The sequence below is a fragment of the Lonchura striata genome, chromosome 2, assembly GCF_046129695.1.
Source record: "Lonchura striata isolate bLonStr1 chromosome 2, bLonStr1.mat, whole genome shotgun sequence".
Taxonomy (NCBI): domain Eukaryota; kingdom Metazoa; phylum Chordata; class Aves; order Passeriformes; family Estrildidae; genus Lonchura; species Lonchura striata.
In genome coordinates this window covers 18652723-18668886 of record NC_134604.1, presented here as the reverse complement: position 1 = coordinate 18668886, position 16164 = coordinate 18652723, and the positions used below count along the sequence as shown (strand labels likewise).

The 16164-nt window shown below is 50.3% G+C and overlaps 1 protein-coding gene across 5 annotated transcripts in view; it reads right to left on the bottom strand.

The window, feature by feature from the left end:
- Nucleotides 1-14585, bottom strand: part of TIAM1 (TIAM Rac1 associated GEF 1) — a 155916-nt gene extending 141331 nt beyond the window's left edge. Inside the window, exon 1 of one of the 5 annotated variants that reach the window (XM_021550145.2) lies at nucleotides 14448-14585. The gene's annotated coding sequence lies outside the window, so the exon portion shown is untranslated. Of the gene's footprint in view, nucleotides 1-14167; nucleotides 14188-14447 lie in introns of those variants that run through there. The other 4 variants (XM_021550144.2, XM_021550139.2, XM_021550146.2 and 1 more) reach the window with 4 other exon arrangements.
- Nucleotides 14586-16164: the final 1579 nt, after the last annotated feature.

Genomic DNA, 16164 nt, shown 5'->3' with positions numbered 1-16164 from the left:
TTTCGGAAGGGGTCGGTCTGACTGCAGGTTTGAAAGAGAAGTCTGCTCCCAAATGTTACCCTGCACTGAGGCATCCACACAATTTAGATCAGCACAATTAAAACGAGCCAGAGCAATCCTATTACAGCTAGGCTGGCCAGTTTCTAACACAGACAAGCTTAAATACATACTTAATTAGCTATTTTAAGGAAGATCAGTAGTCTCTTTCTAGGACCAGCTTTCCAGAACTCAAGGGATCACCAGCAGCAATTTTAAAAGATGAGGAAAAAAATCCAAACCCATTTCCTTCTCTAGCAGAAGCCCCACGGAGACCACGGGCACAGGGACACCCTGCTCCCCTCGCCAGCCCTGGGGCTGTGCAAATCCACATCACAGGGCTGCCTTGAGGTCCCTGTGCCCTGGCTGGGGCATTCCAGAGAGCAGGAGAAGTCCCAGTGCAAGCAGCTGACTTTTTATTCCCATTATCCAGTGAGAGAGGGAGCTCATAGCACCTGGCAGGGTCACTGTAGCTGAACCACGGGGCACAGCATCCTGTGATACTTACAGCCTCCTGGTTAGCCACGGATTTATTTTCTTTATCAGTGTTGTCTTTGCGAGGCAGGCACTATTGTACATGAAATGCTTAAGCACGCTGGCCTTCGGGTCACAGGCTGGCCACCTCTTCACAGAAATAAATACTGAGGGGTATGCTGGGTTATATTCACCTCAAATAAAAATACAAAAAACACAGCTGAAGACACTACTTGAACCAAAACAGCAGCATGTTTACTTTAGGCCTCTGGAGTGGGAGCAGGTATTGGACGCCAAGTACAAAGAGGGCAGAGTAAGTGGCAGCAGCACTCTGATAATGAGAAAGGGAGATGAAAACAGACCCAACCAGAAGAACAAACCTTTAACAGATCTGAAAGGAGAAACACAAGGTCTGGCAATCATTTTGACATCACTGTGATTTCAGCTATATGGATGGAGAGATCACTATCAGCGTTTAAATTCCCTGAAACACTGTTTCTACAAGTTACATCTTATTCTGTAAAAAGCAGTTACACAAAACAACTCTACGCTGGCACACTTTCAGGCCCTGAATTTTAGAATATTCTAAAGTTAAATGAGAATGGGAAATTTTAATCTCAGCTAGGAGAAATAGTATTTCAAACAGAGAAAACATTGGCACAGGTTAGCAAAAGACTAACTGATTGAATCTCTTTCAAAAGCTTAGAAGGGTAGAAATTATCTTTTTGCACTGAGCTTACAGACATAATTTGAAAGGCAAGCATCCCTGGAGGAGTGACAGTGCCATACCCAGGTGGAAAGACAAGATTTAGAGCTGGATTGAGTTTTGTTGGCAAGCCAGAGCAGCTCCATCGATATCAGCTGTCCTACACACTGGGCCAAGGCAGGAGGTGTTTCCAGGCACCACAGAGTGACCTCAGCTCTAAGCTGGCTTTAGCAAGGAACCATGTGGCCACTGAGGCACCACAGCCCCTGGACTCATCCCAATCCCTCACCAAGCCAAACCAGCAACAATTACCCTGAAACATGCAATGGCACATGCTAGAGAGAAGCTCCACTTGATCTGGAGACAGATCAGAGCCCAGCACTTCCTAATTCCTTCAGAAAGACACAAATTCCTAATGCCTCCAAAACGAGGCCATTCCAGCAGCGTTTGGGTGTCTGCTCTTGGTGAAAGAGAAGAAAAAGGTTACCAGTTCTCTACAGGTAGCTAAAAATTAGGAAGGAAGGGCACGTGCACATTCTGCAGGGAAGCAGAACACAACACACACACACATAATTGCCTCTCCTTTCCTGTATTTCTGTCATCTTCCCATTCTGCAATGCTACAGAGCAACAGGAAAGCCCAAAGCATCCTGCACACAAAAGAAGAAAAGCTGGTCTTGCACAGGGACAAAGAAGGAGGTGCAGGGCCTGCCCCTGAAGTACAAACAGGTTCAGACACTTTCTCTTACAGAGATAAAGTGTTTCACACACAGTTTCTCCCAACACCTCCAACATTAAAGTGCTGGGGAAGGAAGGAAGGATGTGCTGAGAGAATACTGTACATTTGCATCAGGCACTTTGATGAGGTGAACAGCTCTGTGTCCCCTGTATTAAAGAGCTGATTAAGTGCACAGACATGCTAGAAATTAACTTTTAAAAGTGGAAGGTTTGATATTTGTTTTTTGACACAGAATCCTTCCTTTGGGACAACTTGTTCTTTCTATCCACGCTGAGGGGAAATCCAGAATTGCCAGCCCAAGCTAAGTGAAGACACTTCTAACTCCTTGACAGCCCAAGTGCCTCTGTATTTTCGTAATCACGTGTCACAGAAACTCCTGAGCTGGAAGGGCCCCACAAGCATCATGCAATCCCAACCCCTGTCCCTGCACAGACGCCCCAACAACCCCACCATGTCCCTGGAGCACTCTCCAAATGCTCCTGGAGCTCTGTGGGGCTGTGCCCATTCCCTGGGGAGCTCAGGCAGCACCAGCACCCTCTGGAGGAAGAAGCTTTCCCTGATCTCCAACCTAAACCCCTCCAGACAAAGCTCCAGCCCTTCCCTGGGGTAATGGTGATGGTGATTAAATGATCCCTTCTCACAAAGCCCAGTGCAGACCTAGAACCAGAACAAGTCAAACACAGGCTTTTCCATTTTTGGCACAGCTCTCCAGAGGATGCAGTTTCACCACTGAAGTACAACTGACAGCCAAGATCCAGAAAATCAGTGGCATGCAGAGAGACACAGCTCAGCAGGTCACCACTGGTGCTGGGAAAGCTCTGCAGACCCCAGGCAGGGCAACACCCCTGGGTAACTGTCAGAAATGCTTCATGACTCACACTGCTTCCTTGGAAAACTTCCAAAAGTGCAAAAAAATACAAGAATTCCCAGCTTCAGCTTGGGAGAAGTGTTACATTCTTTATAGGACAGCCTAGAGAGACCGGTGTCTGCCACGGACATTATGTTGAACCATCATTGGTGCTATTGTTTTCCCCTCATTCTAACACAGGTTTCTCCTGCACAAAAGGGTCACAGAGCACACACACATCATTCCAAGGTCCCCACTCAGAAGTGGGTGCTGACAAAGCCCCTCACATGAAGGGGGACACAGAAAGCCAGCAGGAGACTTCCCTGCACCTAAAAGATTATTGGTGGCCTAAGGGGATAAACAGGTCCCTGTCTGCCTGTGCTGCTGCAGATGAGCCATGAGGCAAGAAAACCACACATTCCTCCTGTCAACAAGGATTTGGGATGATCTGAGAGAGGATCCCCAGCCCAAGCCGCTCACATTATCCTGAGGCTCACTCCCACCATGCATGAGAACAGGGAATAAATACCTCCCTGTACAGGAGGCTCAGTTGCTACTGATTGCAGACCTGGAGCATCTGCAGCAGGCACATCTCCCGAGGCATTTCACGTCCTGCCAGTCCCAATTCCCCAGAGCATGATTCCCACTAGGGTGCCCCTGCCTCCTCCACAGGATTTGGATCCTACAGTCTCTTAGCAAAACTCTGCTTCCACTGCTGCCAACCCTATGGCACACCAGAACTCCAATCCTTCTGGGAAAACATTCTTTCCTCTTTCTCATCCATCCACATCCCTTTGTTTTTGCCCCCCACCCCAGAATGAAGCAAAGAGGTCAGGCAAGAGCCAGGCTCAAGAGTGTCCTTCCATGCTTCCAGCACAAGGAACAACCTGAAGCATAATTTCTCTTTAAGAAAATTTGGGTTCTCTGCAGAAAAACTTTGGATTTGCTCCTACAGCTACACCAAGCTGAGAGTTTGGTTTCCAGCACAGGGTTCAGTCCCCTTTGCTGCTGCCTCCCCTGCTCCCACTGCAGGGCAAAAGGAGGCAATGGAGAAAGCACAGGAAAAAAAAAAAAAAAAAAAAAAAGATCTTGTAACATTCTCCATTGAATGGAACAGCCCAAGGCAGCAAGAAGGAACCAAAGCAAGCCCCAGTTTCATGTCTGAGCTCTGCAGGGACAGAAGGCCAGGTCAAGAAACCAAACTGGAGGGGCCAGGGCCAGAAGCAGCCACAGAAGCTCAGCCAGGAGGCAGCAAGTGTGCCAAGGAAGTGTGCAAACTCACCTGGCCAGAGTTCCAGCAGAGAACTGGGGCACACAGGAGAAGCCCCCCCAGCAGCCACATCCATCTGTCCCCGGAGCTCCTGGGGACTGAAGCAACAGTTTAGTTCTGTGAAACAGGAACACCAGAGAGCCCTGGGGGCAGAGAAAGCCTACCTGGAGAGGGGCTAAGGCAACGAGATTACTCCCTGCCAGAAAAATGCAGACTGCTTATCTATCAGACCCCGGGGGGTCATTCTGAGGGATGTTTTCCCTTTTCCAGGAAGAGAAAGGAGGGGGGAGTGTCTTTTGGCACTCTAAGTTAAAAAATACAGAGCAGACCTTCTCTCTGTTGGCCAGACCTACAAGCACTCCTTCCACTCCCCCCTCCAGGTGCCTCCTCGCTGTCCCCCTGCCTCTTTCACCCCTGGACACGGCCAGAGGGGAGAACATGGGTGAAAATTCCAGCCTCCATGGGGAGAAAAGGCAAGGAAAAGGGATGTCCTGTGGTATCTGCCAGTTAAGTCAAACGTTTGAATGCACAACTGCAACCAAGCACTATACAGGTACAGTATTCACCCTGGCTTGATTCAGGGGTGCCCATACTCACAGGATGTTTTTACAAGGTCTGCTGTCTTATAAATAGAGCCCAACTCTGCTTCTGAGAGCTTTGGGGGCACTTCTCTCCCTCTCTGTGGAAGAGCTATTTCATGTCTTTGCTGGTGACAAGGACAGTGGGACTGATGGCACTGAGCTCTGTGGTGGTGGCACACACCAGAGGGAAGGGATGGGACACCCAGAGGGACCTGGATGGGCTGCAGAGGTGGCCCTGTGACAACTTGGTGATGTTCAATAAAGCCAAAGGCAAGGGCTGCACCTGGGTGGGGGCAGTGCCAAGGGCAAACACAGGCTGGGAGAGAATGAACTTCCGTCTGCCAGAGGGCAGGGATGGATGGGATTTTGGGGAGGAATGCTTCCCTGTGAGGGTGCCCAGAGCAGCTGTGGCTGCCCCTGGATTCCTGGAAGTGTCCAAGGCCAGGCTGCAGGGACTGCTCTTCCTTTCTTTTTACACTGCTCTTCATTCACCCTTCACCTCAGCACACACATATTAAAAAAAAATAAATAAACCAACCTCACCCCAGCCACAGCGTGGATGTGGCCATCAATTGGAATGCTGGCTGCTAGTCAACACTATCCAAGCTTTTTCTTGAGCCATCACAAGCCTCACACAACACATACCTGACAGATACCATGCCATCTGCCCATTTTCAAGTTCATATTACCCAGAGAGAAACTCGTGCAGTCCTCACAAAACCTGATGCACATCATTAAAAACCAAGTGAGGGGCTCCCTCTGGGAAAAACAAAAAACCTGCTAAATACAAATAGGCTGCAAAATCCCCGCCCATACACATTCCTGGAAGCTGGGGGAGCATTTTGGAGAAGTGACAGTAGCACTTGCCCAGGTCTGTCCCCATGCCTAGGACAAAAGGGTCCAGTACTATTTAGCACCTTCATATAACAACTACAGAAATACAGATGAAAGAGAAGAAAGTTCAGAACACTTTCACAGGAAGGGGGAGCTGCACAAAGAGCTCCAGGTTCACCCAGGTTGAGTTCACCCCAAATCCTGCCCCAGCAGGTACCTCCAAACACCTACAAGTGGCCAAAGGAAAACTGTCCTTTTATTCTCCCAATCTTCTGAAGCCTTCCTGTGATGCAAATCAGAACATTCCTCTGAAATCACATGCTGCCAAAAAACAATTTCCACATGCAGAAGAGAAGTAGGAATTTCACACCAATTCCAAATTGAAAGCTAAACAGCTTTAATTTGGGACACAAGGACAAAAGTGCATTGCCAACAAGTAATTGCCCAAGGCAAAACAGGGACCTCAGCCTCTCTCACACAACCTTTTCAGAGAGGACAGGGGCACATCAGGAGGGTTCCAGTGCAATAATTACAATTAATCCATTACTTAATCACCTAATCACTCCCAGGCAAACACTGTTCTCAGGCATTTGTAAACCACAGAATCATCCAGGTTGGAAAAGCCCTCCCAGGCCATGGAATCTGACCTGAGTCTGATCCCCACCTTGTCACAGCCCTGATGCCACATCCAGGCCTTCCTACTTTCCTGGACACCCATTCCAATGTCTAATCTGTCTGTGAAGAAATCCTGCTGATGCCCAACCTGTACCTCCCTAAATGACACATTCCTTTTCAAACCATCCTACTCAGGAAAATTTCACCGGGAAAAGAAATTGGAAAATGCCCAGGTAACACCAGTGGCTTCTTTCAAAGCTCCAAGAAAAGCAAATTCACAGCCAAAGCCCAGAAGCTCCCCACATTAGGGGGTCCCACCTTCCCATCCAGCTCCTTGAGCCAGGGTTTAAATGGTTCATGAGCTGCTCCATGAACTGGACATGAAGAACCCCCAGCAAGTCCCTCCTACTCAGTATATTCCACCTAACACACACAGAGAACAGATTGAAACAGGCAGGGAATGAGTTTAATCATCCCGTGGGACACAATAACTCTGTTACCAACACAGTCTGGGAGCAGACAAGGGTAAGAATAGAAATTCTGGCAGTTTTTGTGACACTTCAGTTCTGTGTCTAGTGTGGCAGGTTTAGGAAAGACCTCAAACACTCTTTTTTTTTCTTTTCTTTATTGCCAGAGGAAAAGAAAATTTTCCAGCATGGGAGCCTTGAAGCTAAAATTAAACCCCTGTAATTTGGGTTCAGCAGAAGTTGGTACAATTCAGATCCCAGCCACAATGAGAGGTCTCCAGCATTATCAACTGTCAAGAATTACTGCTGGCCAGCACACAAACCAGCTTTGTTCTGCATTGGAAGCCACAAATGCAAGCAGCAGTGATTGCTACCAAAGGCAAAACACACAAAAACCCCGGCCAGGCCACGCAAAATAACTCCCCAAAGAGGAATACAGGAATGGACACACAGCTCTTGCCATCTCCACTCACAGCTTTAAAAAACCAAGAGGAAAATCCAATAGTGTATACCCAGCAAAGCAGGGGGCTAGCGAGGAAAAAGGATCCTAAAAAGACACTTGTTAACGATTAGGAGTTGAATGCACGTTTAATGGAACATCCTGTTCATTAGTGATGGAATTTCATTAGTCCTTTAAGGGAAAGCAACACATGGAAGAGACAAAACACAATCAATTTCTCCTGGAACTGCACACACCACCACAGTGAGCCTCAGCAAGCTCATCCCAGCCCATATTAAACCCACAATCAATTAATACTAATTGCTCACCTTATTTTCACAGAGGGATCAGAGCACTCCAGCGAGGCTCAATAACAAAAGGCGATTTGTGCAAAAGCAACTCAATTGTCTGGTGTTTATATATTCATTTAGCTATGCATTTCATTATGCTGGCAGATGATTCTGTCAGCTCCAGTGCCCTGCCTCACAACCACCCCTGGGCAAAGGGGCAGCACGAGGCCATCCTGCTGCTAGAATTCACAGAATAAACAAAGTTTTATGAGTCAAAGATCCCAAAAAATCTTCACTGCCAGATCTGCCAAAGTGTCAGTGTGACTCTCCCAGGACACAGGCATGGCCAAGCCAGGAAGTGTGTTTTAGCAGAAACAAGCCAGGATTTATGTTCACAGAATCCTGGGATGGCTGGGATCTCTAGAGATCATCCAGCCAACCTCTCTGCCAAGGCAGGGTCACCTGCAGGAGGTGACACAGGAATTTGGGATTTTGGGGATGCCTCCAGAGATGGAGACTCTGCCCCTACCCCGAGTGGCTGTTCCAGGGCTCTGCCCCCTCCATGGACAGAAGTTCTCCCTCAGGCTGAGGTGGAACTCGTTGTGTTTCAGTTCATGGCCATCACTGGCAGCTCCTGGATCACAGACACCAAACGCTCTGGATCAAACCCACTGCTACCTCTTGAAAGCCTGATGCCACCACGACATTAGATTAAGTGGAAAAGTTAACTGCGCTCAGCTCTCTCTGCAGGGTTTATTTCCTTCCTGTGTTTCTGCAGATTTGAAAGTGACTCTTCAACTGCATCACACCTGCCCAGACATCAGGGAAGGTTCCTGGAGAAGGAACAAGCTACAGATGGAGGTCTCCAGCAAGTCCTGCAGGTAGGAATGCAGAAATGCAGGTAGGGCATGAATTTAGGCTTTCATGGAAGTTGCAAAGAGCACAGAAATGCCAGGAACTCACTGGGTGGTCAGGAAGCAGGACTCTCAAAGTTTCAGACACACTTCCCATAAGCAAACTGAGGTGAGGGGCTGATGCAGCCCAACAGAGCCCTGCTGGAACAGGGAGGGACAGGCTTTTTGTCCAAGGCCTGCTGGTGACTGAGGACAGCAACTTCCAGGGAAAATCCCAGCAGAGTTCAGTGGAGGGATGGAGTGGAAGGGCCAGAGAGGCCATTCCTCCCCAAGTCAGGCTAAGATTTGCCTTAGAAGAGGTAAAGTGTGATTGTCTGGGGTATGGGATCATTTGAAACAACAAAACCTGCCTGCTGCTCCAGCAATGGATGGGTCCCATGGACAAGCAGGAACTGGATCCCAGCTGGAATTGCCCTGGCTTGCTGAGAGCTGCATGTCTGGCTGAGCACTGCTTCTAAGGGAGGCTGGAAAGCCAGAGGGAAGGCTGAAGCCCTGATAATTCTACCAGGTTACTGCAAAACACAAAAATGTATAAAAAAAGGGGAGGTGGGGAATCAAAAAAACCCAAAAGCCAAGCAAAACTTTCCTAATGCTGCTGGCTTTCTGCACACTTCCTCCTGCACATCAGACAGGCAAGACACAGGCAGGCAGTCGGGGTATTTGTGTTCTTGCAGGGGAGTGCTAGTGCAGCAGGAAAAATCGTGGGCAAGGAATTCCACCGCAGCTTTCTGGCACGAGGCTTTACATCTCCAGATATAAGATGTTTTGAGTGAGAGATGAGAGATGTTTTCCAGCTGTGGTTTAACTGGAGCCCAGAGACATTCAGCTGCTCAATAAAGGTAGTTCCAAGAGCACTTTTTGACAACAAAGGGAGAGGAAACTCCAGTCATCTGATGGCGCTTTTGTCAGCCAGTCTGAGCGCTGACTGAGGAATCATGAGACGGGTCACTCAGCAGGGAAAAAGATTTTTCTTTAGGCGCTGGGTTTGGGGCGAGCCCAGAGCAGCAGGATTGGGAGAGCGGGGATTTGGCCCCTCAATCGCAGTGCTGAGGGAAGACAGACCTGCCCCGCAGCAAGGCACACAATTAGGCAAAGCAAACGAGTTGTCAATAAACCCTTGAGCGTTCAATGAGATGTCGCTAATGGGGAGGCAAATGTACACTGTCAGAATCCCTGCCACGAGAGCAACAATCCCCAAGTTATGCTTGATGTCTCTGTGATGAAGCTATTTTCAGCTGCTTTGAATCTTCTTCAGGAAAGGCAGTCTTGGAATTTAAAAAAAAAAATTTAAAAAAAGTCATGACTGTTCTGAGCTGAGATGCACACACTTAATCAGTCCAGGTGTTTAAATTATTTATACATGAGGAGGAAAACTGTACTAATCTTAGGCACAGCTCATATGAAAGGGAAAAACAGACACAAAGGCATGCCAAACGCTGTGATGCAGCAGAGAATCCTCTCACGCACAAGGTAACTCTAGCCAGAGGTGTCCCAAGCGTTTGTTACTGCAGCCTGGGCTGCAGAACTCAAAACACAGAGATTTGCAGCCACCAGAAGAAAGGTTTCCCGACTGGGAGGTGAAATTACTGTTTTCAGCCAGCACAAAGCCCTAGTCCAAAGTTGGTACTTTGCCTAGCTGGAAAGGGCAGAACTTTAAAACTGGGCTTTTCTTAACCCAGTGTCTGGGGGAGAGCACAGCACTTCAGGAATTGCTTTGCCCCAAGTGAGTGCTCAGGAGCAGTCTGCCCCTCCTCATCACCAACACAGGGAAAGCAGTCTTGCCTTCCCTCTCCCCTCTGATGTGAGCCTTCTCCTCCTCTCTCACCTGCCAAAGCTGCAGGGAGACTTCCCCCTTGGAAGATACATGGCACAGCCCACTGCAGCCTTGCTCCAAACTAAAATCCCATCCCACATCACAAAGCTTGGGCTGAGAACAGAGAAGGAAAAACCTTCACCTTCCCTGAAAGATACTAAAGGAGACGTTCAAGGTATTGCAGCTCTCTTCCAGCTGCTGTTTCCATCATTTTGTTTCTCTAATCTGGGCAGCACACCAAAGATCACAAGGTTTGGGGTTTAAGTTTCATTTCAAAAACATCTCATAGGAGAAGAATTGTTCCTCCATTTTATTAAGCAAAGCCTATAGGCTGCTGACAGGGCTGCTGCAGGTGGCAGCATCAGTGGGACATTACATGCTTGGTAAATATGTGAAGAGGAAGACACTGAGCTGGAAGGCTACTAATAAAAACAGAGAGGAAGACCCCCGAGACACTCGCTTTGTAATTCCTTTTGACACCAGCCAACATTTAAAGTCTCCTGGCTGAGTTTACCTGAGAAACCTACAAAGCACTTTACAGCATTGTTGCTCAAACCAATGCAAGTACCCAGCAGGTCGATTTCCAAGGGAATGTTGTATTTGATACTGACACAACACTTCACTGAACAAGGTGAAAGTAACACGGAAGCGACACCCGCTGCTCGGAAAGTAACTGAGCTGCACCGGGAAAGTGACTCCTTGTTATACCCAAGGTCCTTGAAATTATTGCTCAGGTAAGTGTCTGGGAGACACTGCAGGAGGGACACGGCTTCACAGGGAGCCAAAGGGGAAAGAGAAGGAAATAAAAAAAAAATAGTAACAGACCAGCTATTGGCACTATGGCATGCCCAGCTGCCCCCAGGAATCCTGAGATCCACTCCTTATTTCCAGCCTTCATCTGATGATTCTTTTCAGCTGACATCTGCCTTTTTACACTGTTTTCCCAAATTGTATTTTTGTCATTAGTTCTGGACAGAGACGAGATCACAGAGCCACAGAATCTCCTGAGCTGGAAGGGCCCCACCAGAGCCATCCAGCCCAACTTTGCCCAGCACAGACACCCCAACAATCCCACCCTGGGCATCTCTGCAGCAATGTCCAAACGCTCCTGGAGCTCTGTGGGGCTGTGGGCAGCCTGGGCAGTGCCCAGCACCTCTAATATCCAACACAAACCTCCCTGGCACAGCTCCAGTCCTTCCCTGTCACTGTCCCAGGGAGCAGAGATCAGAGCTGCCCCTCTGGAGGAAGCTGCAGATCTCAGTGAGATTCCCCTCAGTCTCCTCTCCTCCAGCTGAACATTCCAAGTGCCCTCAGCTGCTCCTTGTGTGGCTCCTCCAGATCCTTCACCATCCTCATGTCCCTCCTTTGGGCACTCTCCAACAGCTTAAGACCTTTTTTATGTTGTGTTGTGCAAAATTATCCCCACTCAGCAGAACACATGTCATTCCTTTTTGTCTTTTTTAGCTTGGAATTTAAATTTTTTTTGGTGGATTATTTAGGGGTTTTTTTCATTAAAGTGCCTTTTGCTCTAAGCATAATTACTTTGGGGGCTGGCATTTCCCATCCCAGTTTTTGTGGCAGAGGCACACACCTGAAGAAGATCTGCTTGGCCCGTCAAGGCTTTCAAGCACGTTCATAGATAAGCACAGCTGTGTTTTTAACAGTAGCTGAGATTAAAGAATTTAAGAAAGGAAAATTTGAAATAACGTTTCATGCTTTAGTTAACAGTCTTCCAAGACACAAAGCTGCTCCAGTTGCTCTGGAAACTGTAACTTGGACACAACCATGCAGATACATCAACCCCCTGGCTATAAATGAAACCACTTTAGCAACACTGCACATTTGGATGAGAAACATTTATTAAAGCGAGCATTGCATCCCGATCCTCCTATAGCAAGGGCACATCCCATGGTCCTCCACAACAGTGCACAGCTCTGGTTTCCTTTGAGCTCTAAGGGACACAAGAAGAATCAGGGGGGCTGTGGGTCTACCACTGAAATAACAACCCCCCAGGTGAGGGATAAAGGGGAAGTACTGGTGGGTGTCTGAGGGATACACCATGGATGTGCCTCTCACACCCCAGGCACGACACCAGCACCAAAGGGAAGGCTTGGAAGACAAAGGGACATGATGGCCAGGCTAGTGTTTGGTGCACACACCCCTGGCCCAGGAGAAGGCTGGGAATTTATTATTCATGTTCCCAGGAAGCTGGGAACAGAGCAAGAGCAGCCCCTGGGAGAAGGGAAGCGGGACGGGGACGCTCAAACACCGAGCAGGAGGAACGAGAGAGGGGTGCTCGCGGAGGAGGACTGGACACGGCACCACACCAGATGCCAGCCACATGGGCTTTTTAAAAACAGGGGAAATATTCCATACACAAACCATGGCCTGAGTGCTGGTTGCTGTGGAAACCATAACTTTGAATTCAGTGGCTAAAACCCAGCACTGCTATTTATACCATGCTCCTCACTACAGCACGAGAACTTCACCCTGAAAGCAGAGCTCTGGTACTCACAAACATGGTTCTCCCCTGTTACGCACACTGATCCCCCCAAACCAGGCAGCACAAGGCTTTCCCAATGCTCCTCGCCACTGAAGGGCTGCACAGCACCATCACCTCTAATGGGCAAAAAAGCCCCCACCAGTGCCTTTCCTCTTCCAAGCAAGACCAGGTGAATCCCTGGATGGACATGGGGCAGGAGTCGTTGGATTCTGCTTTGGCCAAGAGCACCCAGAGACACCAAAAAGGCCGTTTCAAACAGCAGTTTATCTGGTCTCCCTCGAGGCAAATTCCAGTCAGCATCTCCTGAGATGATGCAGGGCCAGAGCCCAAAGTCAGTTACCATTAGAGATGACAAGCATTTGTGTAAGAACTCCAGAATATTGCCTTTAATATCCCAGAAAGCATAACTGGGTCATTAATGCAAGAATAACAGCAACAGCAGAAATGCTGCAGAATAAACCATTTTGGGGAGAAATCCCTGTCACAACAGGCATTTTCAAGCTGCTCTGCTGTTGGAGAAGGAAATAGCTTTTTCCTCCATGGGAATCATGATTCTGGGGCAGAAAGTGCTCCCAAAGTGGGAACAGGAGCGATCTGTCTGCAGCCAAAGCTGAGGTGAGCCAACTATGCTACATTCCTTTTCCACCTTCACCATTGCAGGGCCTGGAAGGGAAGAAACAGCCCCATTCATTCCCCACCCACTTCTCAGTCCCGTTTTCCCCTAGCAGGACGAAGGTGCAAGTGTAGCATAGCCAATAACTATCACAGGGTGACCATCCCCTTCCAAGACCCTTCCCAGGACCCAGACACCTCTCAGCCCCCAAACGGGTGCAGAAGGGCAAAGAAGGCAGAAGCTGGGAGGGAACCACACTCACCAAGGTCACCCACACCTCCAGAATCCCACAGGACCATCCCATCCCTGCGGCTCCCTGGGAAGCAGCAAGGACAGCAGCTCTGTGCAATCCAACAGTAACACCCTGCCTGCCCAAGGCAGGGTTTTCCAGGGCAAGGGCAGCCAGGGACTGCACAGGGACAAGAGTGGGGATGCAGCAGACAAGCTCCAGGAGCTGCCAAGCCAGGAAGGGTTGCAGGAAGGTATTGGGCCCTTACAGCACAGGTGAAGGCAGTCTTGCCTGCCCTTGCTCAATAATTTACATCACAGCACTGAAGTGTCATTGAAAACGACAGGAGCATTTTAATAATACAGGAAGGGGAAAAGATGCTCTAATCTCAAGACACCACACCAATTGCTCCACAGATCTCAGCCTCCCCTGATTTATTCCAATACATTTTTTAAACAGAATTTCAAAATTATTAACAACTCCCGAGTGCTACCTACTCCGTAGCCCTGGTCAGTTACTGCCAGCCCAGTCCTTGGGATGCCCCGATCACGCGGGAAGGAAGGGCCATTGACAAGGAACAACAACAACAGGTCACTTTTCCCCAGCGCTTCCCCAGCCAAGGCGGCAGCGCTGGAAACACGCACTGGTTCCTGCCATGCCATCAGGACCGCGCTGGTGCCAGGGCTGCCGAGGACCCCAGGGCTGCGAGCATCCCTCGGGAGCCGCAGCTCCGGGCCGTGCCTGCCGCCGATGGCCCCGCGGCCGACGCGGGCTCCCCACCTGCCCCGCACCGCTCACCTGTACCCGCCGCGGCGCCTCGGCCCGCTCGCCCGCGCTTCACCGGCGGGGCAGGCACCGGGCTCCGGCCGGCATCGAAGGTCCCGCAGCCCCAGCGGGGTCCGGCGGGGACATTTCCAGCGGAGCCCCGGCGCTCCCGGAGGCTGCGGCAGGGCTGGCTCGGCACCCGCCGCACGCCCCCCGCGCCGAGCAGAGCGGTGATGGGGCCGCCCGCGATGTCCCGGCGCGGGGCGCTCCGGCGAGCGCGGCGATGCGGGGACGCGACCGGACGCGCACTCACCTGCACGGCGCCGGGCGGGCTGGCGGACGATCGGTCGGTGGGTGGTCGGCGGAGGGCGGCAGGCGGGCGGTGGCCGCGGGCCGATCGCTGGCCGGGAGTCGCCGCCCGCCCCGGGAGCCGCTCCCGGTGCCCGCCGGGCGCCCGCGGCTCAGCGCGCGAGAGGCGCCGTGGCCGCCTTGATCCCTCCGCCCGCCGCGGCCGGCGCCGCCCATTGGCCATTGGCGCGTCAATCCGGGCCGCGCCGGCCAATAGGAGGCGGCGGCGGCGGCGGGGCGGCCTTTGGAGTCGAGGAGCCCCGCGCGTGACAATGGGCGCGCGCGGCCGCGCGCGGGAGGGGCGGGGCCTGGTCGCGGCCAATCGCGGCGCGGTGCGCGCGGCCCCTCGCGGCCCCTCAGCTCCGGAGCCCCCGCGGCGGCAGCGCCGCGGCGCGCTCGGCTCCCCCCGCCGCCCCTGCCGCTCCCGCCGAGCCCGCCCCGCTCGTCCGCACGAAGGAAACCCTCTCACGCCGCCCTCCGAGCGCCAGCGAGCCGGCCGCTGCTTTATTGTTGGCCGGGGGTGCGCGGCTGGGTGTACGGCAGAGTTCCAGGCTCCCCGCAGGCACGGATGCAGAACTTATTCACCTATTCATACGTTTCATCCAATAATGGCATTTCTAAATCACACAGCTCTCCTTCATTAGTTAGTATTCCATCCTACTGGTTATTGATTGCTCACGTTATGTTAATTAGTTCATAGTCTTAGTCTTTTTATTATCTATTTCCTCCAGCAGGTCTTCTCCAAGACATCTACTGACTCTTTTTTTAGTCTCTTCTTTACCTTCTATTTTCTGCAAAACGTTCTTGTGGTCTGTAAATTTTGCGTTCCAGATGTCCAAGCACACCAATCCATTTTTCTCTCCCAGGCTTGGTCACTGGAGCCCATCAGAGTTCATTCATCTGAAGTTAACGTTTCAGCCATTCTGCCCATAAACCACTAAAGTAGCTTATGACAGCTTCGCTAAATGCTAGTGAGGATTAATCCAAGAATAACAGGCGATAATTAATATACATAAGGGTTATGATAAATTAAAACAATTAATTTGAAAGTTAATTAAAACCATTAACTAAAATGATAAAGCTCTATCGTTTCTGACAAGGCAGTGGGGAACTGCTTGAGGCACCTTTTCCTCCCTAGCTCCTTCAGAGCCCCCAGGACCACTGCTGAGCTTTCCCTGTCTCTGCCTCTGTCCCAAAATGCGGAATGTGCCGAATTTCCCTTAAATAGGATGTTCTCTGATGTTTGATCTTTGTACACTTTCAAGCCTAATCAGCTGGAAAGGAGACGTAATCCCAAAAACAGAGAGCAGCCAACAAGCTCTAGGTGTTAGAAAAACAAATTACTTGCTAGGATGTAGGGCTGGACGTAGGGGAGGTGACCAAAGCTTGGGAAGAAAGACATGCCTCTGATAGGGGACATGGAGAATGCAGAAGGATATTTGGCAGAATCCCCAAGGTACGGAAGAAACTCGTAAAAAGTGCAGAATGAGCTCCCACTGGGGAGAAGAAAGGGAATTTTGGGAGGGCAGATCGTGAGCACCAGCTCCAGAACCCCACCGACCCAAAAGAAGAGGAGCCCCGAGCACGGGAATGAGCAGGAGAAGCCAGAGAATCATTAACCAAGATACGACAGAGCAGTAATTAATAAGAGAAGTGTGTAACTTGTACCAGCGAACATGAAT